Consider the following 10,321-nt stretch of genomic DNA (forward strand, 5'->3'; position numbering starts at 1 on the left):
TCGCTGCATGAGGAGAGTGAGTAGCCAACTGAGGAAAGTGAGTCATTCTCTGCGTGAGCAAAAGTGAGTCATTTGCTGCATGAGGAAAGTGAGTCGTTTGCTGTGTCAGGAAAGTGAGTCGTTCGCTGCATGAGGACAGTGAGTCGTTTGCTGCGTGAGGAAAGTGAGTCGTTCGCTGCATGAGGACAGTGAGTTGCCAACTGAGGAAAGTGAGTCATTCTCTGCGTGAGGAAAGTCAGTCGTTCACTGCGTGAGGAAAGTTAGCCACCGGTTGAGAAAGTGAGTCGTTCGCTGCATGAGGAAAGGGGAGTCGTTCTTTGCGCGAGGAAATTGAGTCATTCACTGCGTGAGGAAAGTGAGTCGTTCGCTGCATGAGGACGGTGAGTTGCCAACTGAGGAAAGTGAGTCATTCTCTGCATGAGGAAAGTCAGTCATTCACTGCGTGAGGAAAGTGAGCCACCGGTTGAGAAAAGTGAGTTGTTCGCTGCATGTGGAAAGGGAGTCATTCTCTGCGTGAGGAAATTGAGTCGTTCACTGCGTGAGGAAAGTGAGTCGTTCACTGCCTGAGGAAAGTGAGTCGCCGGTTGAGGAAAGTGAGTCGTTCGCTGTGTGAGGAAAGTGAGTCGTTCGCTGCATGAGGAAAGTGAGTCGTCGGCTGCGTGAGGAAAGTGAGTCGTTCGCTGCATGAGGACAGTGAGTTGCCAACTGAGGAAAGTGAGTCATTCTCTGCGTGAGGAAAGTGAGTCCTTCACTGCATGAGGAAAGTGAGTCGTCAGCTGAGGAGAGTCATCGGTCCGCTGCGTGAGGAAAGTGAGTCGTTCATTGCATGAGGAAAGTGAGTCGATCGCTGCATGAGGACAGTGAGTTGCCAACAGAGTAAAGTGAGTCGTTCACTGCGTGAGGAAAGTGAGTCGCTGGTTGAGGAAAGTGAGGCATTCGCTGCGTGAGGAGAGTGAGTCGTTCACTGCGTGAGGAAAGTGAGTCATCGGTTGCGTGAGGAATGGGAGTCGTTCACTGCATGAGGAAGTGAGTCGTCGGCTGCATGAGGAAAGTGAGTTATCGGATGCGTGAGGAAAGTGAGTCGTCGGCTGCGTGATGAAAGCAAGTCGTCGGCTGCGTGAGGAAAGCGAGTCGTTCGCTTCATGAGGTGAGTCTGTATACTGATGCACAGCCGGCCAATTATTGGTAATCTCAGTGGCTACTGGCAATTGTATAGTGAATTCCCACAACAAGTCGGTAGCCTTATTTTTGGACCGGAAGGCACGCCATACCCAACCCTATGCATGAACAGCTGAGGAAAGTGAGTCATTCGCTGCGTGAGGAAAGTGAGTGGTTCGCTGCGTGAGGAAACTGAGTCATCAGCTGCATGAGGAAAGTGAGTCGTTCGCTGCGTGAGGAAAGTGAGTCCCCAGCTGAGAAAAGTAGGTAGCCAGCTTAGGAGAGTCAGTGGTCCGCTGCGTGAGGAAAGTGAGTCGCCAGCTGAGGAAAGGGTGTTGTTCGCTGTGTGAGAAAAGTGAGTCTTCGCTGTGTGATGAGTGTGATGAGAGTGAGTCGCCAGCTGAGGAAAGGGAGTTGTTCGCTGCATGAGGAGAGTGAGTAGCCAGCTGAGAAATGTAAGTCGCCAGCTGATGATAGTCAGAGGTCCGCTGAGTGAGAAAAGTGAGTTGTTCGCTGTGTGAGGACAGTGAGATGCCAGCTGAGGAAAGTGAGTTGTTCGCTGTGTGAGGAGAGTGTGTAGCCAGCTGAGGAATGTAAGTCGCCAGCTGAGGAGAGTCAGTGGTCCGCTGCATGAGGAAAGTGAGTCGTTCATTGCATGAGGAAAGTGAGTCGCCGGTTGAGGAAAGTGAGTTGTTCACTGCATGAGGAAAGTGAGTCATTCGCTGAATGAGTAAAGTGAGTAGTTCTCTGATTGTTGGTGGTTTTCCTGTTGGGAAGAGGTAACATTTGTTATTTTTTACAGTTGATCACTAGGTGGGAACATTAACCCTTTAGATAGGCCTGTGCAAAAAAAGCTTAGTTTCTGACTTGTATATGAAGCTATATGGAGTATAACAGCAAATTATATTGTATGTGTATGTGTGTGTGTGAGAAAGAGAGAGTGTGTGTGTGAGAGAGACCTTTGCGCACTTACCTTGATGTATTTGAGAAAATCAAAATGTACACCTCGGCTCTCAGAACTACATGGAGTAAACAAAAGTGTCTTTATGCACCTGCTGCATTTAATGGTGGTGATAAGTATAGACTAAACAAAAGCAAAGTACATGGATTTAAACACTTGCATGCCATCGTGCTGGTCATTTAATGGTGAGAAGAGCAGCAAGCAACACGAGAAAGGGCTTGACTTGTACTGAAGTTTTAGAAATGATTATGCAGCTTGACCCTTCCAGGAAGCTGCAGCTTATTTGAAGTTGGCATTGCATTTTGGTTCATAATACATTATGTTCATAAATTTGATGCAAAGTAGATTGTTTTACTGGATTTTAACGTTTTAAACTGGCTTTACCTTCAAAAAAAGATGAGCATTTCATACATAGGCCATCCATACTTTTCACCATCAAAAGGCAGCAGGTACATAAACACACTTTTTTTTAATTGTTTACTCCATGTTTTTCTGAGAGCATGAAGTGCATATTTGGATTTTTTTCAGATACATCAAGGTAAGTGCACAAAGGTCTCTCTCACACTCTCTCTTTCTCTCTCTCTCTCTCACACACACACACACACACACACTATAATTTGCTGTTATACTCCATATAACTCCATATACAAGCCAGAAACTAAGCCTTTTCTTGCACAGGCCTATCTAAAGGGTTAATGGTCCCACCTAGTGTTCAACTGTAATAATAATTTTTTTTACCTCTTTCCAAAAGGGAAAACCAAAAACAATCAAGAATGCATGATTATATGGTGTCATGGCTTTGCATTAAAAAAATGTCATTATAATGGAATTCAATGGGGCAAAAACAGCCACGAACAACAAATGAGGGAGAAAAAATTGAAATCTAATGCTGCACAAAAACTAAAAATGCATCAAAGCCTATCTTGTTATTAATCTTTGACACGCCCAAGACTGTGATAAAAGGTAAAAAAAAATATCCAGTCCACAATCACTTTTTATATTGAAAATATGTAATTTTGTGGGGTTTTTTTTCCCCAAATCAGTGACATCATTTATGAACTTGGTAATTAAAGAGTTAAAATCTTTTTTTTTTACATTTGGTAGTTTTGATCAGGACTGAGGTTGATTAATAGATTTATGCAAAAAAAAAATATATTTATCTGATACATTTTTACAGCAGTTTAATTTAGTGGATGTTTTCATCCACGAACATAACGAAAGGGTAGTGAATTTGCCCACAGTGTACCGTTGAGTTTTCGAAAAATTTCAAAGCATTTTCCAAAATATGGGTCAAAATAAGATTTGTCACCAAAAATTATTCCACTAGCTCAAACACAGAGAAAGCTGTGGCACAAAATAAGACTCAACTTTATCCCCTAGTGGACGGAAAAATCCCCAACAACGCATAAGGGTTAATATAAAACTATGCAGATGGCACTCTGTGGCGCGGCAGGAATTTGAACAGCATCCTGAGTTGTAGCTGGGTGCCGCGGACAGACGCCGAATGGTGCCGCCAGTGTGCATACACTCGTAGAAAACAATGTGTTCGAATTTTGAAGACAAGGCACAACGGGGCGTGGCACTGTGCTCCTCGTCTGGTGTGCGACCCCCTTTACGATACATTGTTGACGTCATAGAACATCAAAATGTCTTGGTAATTGAGACAGTTTACGTAATTGAGACAGTTTAGGTTTTTTGGGGATTAAAATAAAAGCAGTGAATGGATTTTTATCATTGTAGGTTGGTTGTGTCCAAACACTGCTAAGATACATCTATGCAAATAACAAAAGTGAATTTAGCATCAAATGTCCCCTTTAAACTGTATGTTCCTCACCTGATTCACTTTGATTCATGTGTTTTATCAGAAAGATCACATTCACATTAAACCACTGTTCTTTGCTCTTTCTGGACTGGGTGCCTTTTTCCCAGTATTCCTCATCCGTCATTTTCTCTTTCATCCACTGCTGTCTGGGAATCTTCTTCTGTTCCTCACTATTGTAAGAGTCGATCTGTCTGTCATCTAGCAGACCCATAGCACTGAACTGATAGATGCCCGGCAGATCGACAGGTTTGGACAAACCCACGTAGATGTAATACAGCGAGTGTTTCTCTGCAATGAAGAGCAATATAAAATAGCTTCTTATTAAAGTGTAAAAGTGATAAAAGTGATACTTTTCTGAAGGAGAAATCAGTAAAAAAATTAGGTGGGTAAAGCACACGGTCTCAAAACACGTCAGCTGTAGAAAGATCTTATTCTTTTAATAAAGTAATTGAGGTGTTGAAACATAATCCTGTTGTGGCTGTAGTATAAATCACAAATTAATAAATTGGCTTAAAGTTCCCATGACATGAAAATTTTACTTTGAGGTTTTTTAACATTAATACTAGTTCCCCTAGCCTGTCTATGGTTCCCCCAGTGGCTAGTAATTTCGATAGGTGTGAACAAGCTCTGGATGTCCTGCTCTGCCTTTGAGAAAATGAGAGCTAGGGATGTGCACATCGATGGTGCAGTATCGATATATCGATACTCAGAATCTTCTATATTGGTATCTATATTTTCTGCAAAGTATCGATACTTAATTATATTTATAATTTCTTTATAACTAAATGTTTTAAGCCGTATGTGCAGGCCAATCGGGACGGTGTGTGTATGATATAAAAGGAAAAGCTCTCGCGGATGCAGTGGTATGACGTTAACACTGATTGGTCTGCGGCTGCGCGCAGTGCAATGTGCCATTAACCATCACAACATAACATGCAAGGTCTCGACTCGCGTGAAAGATGACAGAAAGTAGAAAACAGCGTGGTGTGGTGCTACTTCTCATCAGCTGAAAAATGTATTACACGATACAATATTTGTCATAAGAGAGTCACACACTGCAACAATACAAGCAACCTTTTTAAACACTTGCAAACAAACAACACACCCTGAAACGTAAAGAGGCTGAACAAAATCAAGCTGCCCAGTCTCCCTCTGTCCGACAAAAGACGTTACAGGAGAGTTTTCATGAAGGCAAACCTAATCCAGGTACACAGAGCACAGTCATTAACTTATTAACTGTACTCCCCATCTATGTCATAACCATTAGGCGAATACAAATAAATATAAAGTGAGTATGTTTGTGTGGGGTGTCCTGGTATTTCTTACATTAGGGACAAAACGCACAAGTAATACCAATACATTTTGACTTCCTGAGGACTTTTTAGGTGTCCATGAGTAGCACTCCAGACACTGGTTGTAATACATTTGTGGTACTGTACGTACAGTAAATAATTATTCTTAGAAAACAATTACTGTAATTCACCAAAAGGGTTTTTTCATGTTCCAGAGGTTGTAGTGCATTTTTATTAACAAGACTGACTTACTACAGGTGAATTTTTCCCAATATCTCCCTTACTGTACATACAGTAAATAATTATTCTTAGAAAACAATTACTGTAATTCACTATAAGGTTTTTTTCATGTCCCAAACGTTGTAGTAACTTTTATTAAGTTATTATATTGTTTGTAGCGACATATTGGTTAAATACTTTCTGTCAGTTTGCCCACAAGGCATTTTCTGTGGTGTTGGAAACATAATTTGTATTGATTATTGGACTTCTTTTTGTACTGAGAGGTAAATTTGCAGAGGGTCCCTAATGCAAGCCTAGGCGAATATCCAGCGAATATCAAACCTAAAACTAACTTTACCGCGCTTCTGCACACTTGCCCAAACTGCCGTTATTGCCAAACTAGCTGTTAGTTGTGGTGAAAGCATTTTGTGAGAGAAAACGCGCTGCAATGATGAGATCACTGCATTCACATGATAAACAGACTGTCTACTCAATGCTCATCACTACAGCCTTTCATGTGATGTGAAAAGATCGAAAAAATAATGCTTTAATCAACACTTCCACGATTCGTTAATCTCGACAGCTGTAATAATAATAATAACTAGAAAAAAAAGTTTGTCGAGACAAACTTTAAGTTGGCTTGAGAAAGCCTGACCAGAAAGTTAGAAGAAGTTTAAAGAAGTTAGAAGTTTATAGTTTAAAGTTGGATTGATAGATTAGTTGAAAGAGAGAAAGATATATTAGTTAGAAAGAATGACAGATAGATTAGTTAGAAAGAATGATATAAATTAGTTCAAAAGAAAGAATGATAGATAGATTAGCTTGACAGAAAGGATGCATGCGACAAACATGTTTCTACCATGATTAGCAAGTTACTAGCATGCTGTTAGCATGACTAGCATGTCGCTACCATGTTTCTAGCATGACTAGCATGTTGCTAGCATGTTTCTAGCATGATTAACATGCGAATAGCATGTTGTTAACATGACTAGCATGTCGCTACCATGTTTCTAGCATGTTTCTAGCATGATTAGCAAGTTACTAGCATGTTGTTAACATGACTAGAATGTTGCTAGCATGTTTCTAGCATGATTAGCATGCGACAAGCATGTTGCTAGCTTGATTTTATCATCATTAGCATGTCGCTAGCATGGTTCTAGCATGATTAACATGTTGCTAGCATGTTTCTAGCATGAATAGCATGTTGCTAGCATGTTTCTAGCATGATTAGCATGTTGCTAGCATGTTTATAGCATGACTAGCATGTTGCTAGCATGTTTCTAACATGATTAGCATGCAACTAGAATGTTGCTAGCATGTTGTTAATATGATTAGCATGCTACAAACATGTCGCTAGCATGTTTCTAGCATGATTAGCATATTTATAGCATGACTAGCATGCGACTACCATATCGTTAACATGATTATCATGTTGTTAGGATGTTTCTAGCATGACTAGCATGTTGCTAGCATGATTTTAGCATGATTAGCATGTTGCTAGCATGTTTCTAGCATGACTAGCATGCGACTAGCATATTGCTAGCATGATTTTAGCATGATTAGCATGTTGCTAGCATGTTTCTAGCCTGACTAGCATGTTGCTAGCATGTTTTAGCATGACTAGCATGCGACTAACATGTTTCTAGCATGATTAACATGTTGCTAGCATGTTACTAGCATGACTACCATGCGACAAGCATGTTGCTAGCATGATTTTACCATGATTAGCATGTTTCTAGCATGACTAGCATGTGACTAGCATGTTGCTAGCATGAATTTAGCATGATTAGCATGTTTCTAGCATGACTAGCATTCGACTAGCATGTTGCTAACATGATTAGCATGTTGCTAGGATGTTTCTAGCATGCGAATAGCATGTTGTTAACATGATTTTAGCATGATTAGCATGATGCTAGCATGTTACTAGCATGTTTCTAGCATGATTAGCATGCGACTAGCATGTTTTGCTAGCATGTCGCTAGCATGTTTCTAGCATGATTAGCATGCGACTAGCATGTTGCTAGCATGATTTTAGCATGACTAGCATGTTGCTAGCATTTCCCTAGCATGATTAGCATGTTGCTAGCATGTCGCTAGCATGTTTCTAGCATGATTAGCATGTGACTAACATGTTGCTAGCATGATTTTAGCATGATTAACATGTTTCTAGCATGATTAGCATGTGACTAGCATGTTTTCTAGCATGATTAGCATGTTGTTAGCATGTTTCTAGCATGACTTACATGCGACAAGCATGTTGTTAGCATGTTGCTAGCATGATTTTAGCATGATTAACATGTTGTTAGCATGTTTCTAGCATGACTAGCATGTCGTTAGCAAGTTGCTAGCATGATTTTAGTATGATTAGCATGTTGCTAGCATGTTTCTAGCATGATTAGCATGTTGCTAGCATGTTTCTAGCATGACTAGCATGCGATTAGCATGTTTTGCTAGCATGATTTTACCATGATTAGCATGTTGCTAGCTTGCTTCTAGCATGACTAGCATGCGACTTGCAAGTTGCTAGTTTGATTAGCATGTTGCTAGTATGTTTCTAGCATGATTAGCATGTTGTTAGCATATTTCTAGCATGACTAGCATGCGACTAGCATGTTGCTAGCATGTTTCTAGCATGATTAGCATGTTGCTAGCATGTTGCTATTATGCGACTAGCATGTTGCTAGCATGATTTTAGCATGATTAGCATATTATTAGGATAGATAGATAGATAGATAGATAGATAGATAGATAGATAGATAGATAGATAGATAGATAGATACAAATAGTCAGATTGATAGATTGATGGATGGATAGATGAATGAGTTTAAATTGATTAGCATCAAAGCTTGATTGAGTCTAATGGGATTTGGAGCTTGGGTCATCTAAACATCCTGTCAATGAAAGTCATTTTTGGGCATTTTTATGATTTTTAATATAAATCTTTAAGAAAACCGTAACTCAAACCAGTCTGAAAAGATATAGCACACCGAGTCAGAACAGTATGAAGGTCTGACCCGAGTTTGGAGTATGTAGCTTGAACGGTCTAGGAGGAGTTACGCCGCCTTCACACTGGCAGTTGAAATCAGCTCCGTATTACGCAATACGCCCCCAGTGGACGTCGTACACAACGGTGAAAAGTGTCGGAAGCCTCGGAACCGAGTAGAACAAAAATGGCGGAAAGGTTGGAAAGGCTGACAGCGCGACACCCTGAAATACTCCCTGAAATCCTCACCGTTGTTCAGACGCAGCTCACCCACCAGGCGGTGAAACTCCCCGTACTGATACCTCTCTGCCAGGTAGTATTTTACCCACATGGATCTCTTTTTTTTTTGCTTGCTTCTCCAGTATAGGAGAGCAACAGCAAGAGCATTGACAAGTCTACGATTAGCCATAATATAATTTTCTGGCTGTATGTGAATGAGCGGGAAAATGGCCACAACATTGAATTGTACAATATTTAAATATTTAATTATTTAATTGTATTAACTGCATAAATTACGTTATAAAATCATTAAAATGAAAAAATGACATGACAACTTGTCGTTATAAAATCATTATTTATTTTATTAAAAGTTAAGAATTCAGGTTTGTTTATCAGTACCATAGCAACGCCAACTTCCGCTGGAATTGTCGGATAGGAACCGTCTGTAGCCTTTCGCAAGAGTTAAATTTTTTGAACGCATCCGGATGGCCAACGGACACGATTTTTTTCGCACCGCACTCGTTCGCACCTGGTTCGGACCCATTCGCATGCGGTCTGCGAATCTCCATAGAAAATGAATGACTTCCGGTCGTTTCGCTGCCGTATCGGAGCTGATTTCAACTGCCAGTGTGAAGGCGGCGTTAGTGTCCAAAAATTTTGCGGCCAGAAAAATAATAATAATAATAATAATAATAAGAAGAAGAAGAAGAAGAAGAAGAAGAAGAAGTTTAAATAGGATTTCAGTAAGTTGGCTTTCTCAAGCCAACTTAATTTAAAAAAAAAGTATTAAAAGTATTTGAGAAGGGTTCCACATGTAATACGCATTTCGAAGCAAATGTCAGCCAAACAACAGTTGTTGTTTACTCTGAGTCTCAAACAGAGCATTCAAGCCAGAGGACTAAATTCAAGATTTAAAAATGCCTTTTATTTCAAAATTTTAAATGTCAAAACAAACAATATAAGTACACCTCAGGAAAAATTACAAAGGCATAAAAAATAATCTACGTCATGGGACCTTTAAATTTCCGTAAATTTATTCGCAGATAGTTCGCTTTGTTTAGTTGACAAAACTCTTATAGGGCTATGTTAGTAGTTGACTATACAAACACGTTTGTATTTCATGTACGATGTTATGGTAGATCACATTTCAGTTATACTATTGTGTCAAAGATGACTTACAAATTACTTTCACTTTCTTTTTTTATGATTCTACCTGCTCGAAGAAGATGGGGTTCCATGAAGAAACACACAAAGCAGAGCAAACTCGAAATCACTGTCCATACTTGAAAAGCCATGTGTGAATTTTACTTAGGTTTTCGTCAACATCTAAACCACAGACTGTAAAAAGACGGACGACGGAATGAAGCCGCGGACATCTTGGGAAACTGGGACCTGAGTCTGCGCAGTAGTAGTGAGAAGGGTCTGTCTGCAGACTGCAAGACAGGAGCGTAGCTTGAAGAAAGAGGCGTAACTTGAAGTTGTTCAAATCGCACAGAACCACGCGAGATCTCAAATACCAGATTTTGTCGGGATGCCGCATACCCTTTAATTAGGCACTTAATTTCAATAAGTACTAACTAAACGAGCGCTAAAAGAGTACATACTCTACAGCCTAAATGCGTATGAAGTATGAACGCAATGTTGATCATGTGACCTACAAAGTTAAA

The 10,321-nt window shown here is 40.2% G+C and overlaps 1 pseudogene; it reads right to left on the reverse strand.

Moving 5' to 3' along the window:
* LOC132149705 (H-2 class I histocompatibility antigen, Q10 alpha chain-like) overlaps window positions 1–10,090 on the reverse strand; it is a 30,641-nt pseudogene extending 20,551 nt beyond the window's left edge.
* Window positions 10,091–10,321: the final 231 nt, after the last annotated feature.

This window comes from Carassius carassius, chromosome 9 (genome assembly GCF_963082965.1).
Source record: "Carassius carassius chromosome 9, fCarCar2.1, whole genome shotgun sequence".
In the NCBI taxonomy this organism is placed as follows: Eukaryota; Metazoa; Chordata; class Actinopteri; order Cypriniformes; family Cyprinidae; genus Carassius; species Carassius carassius.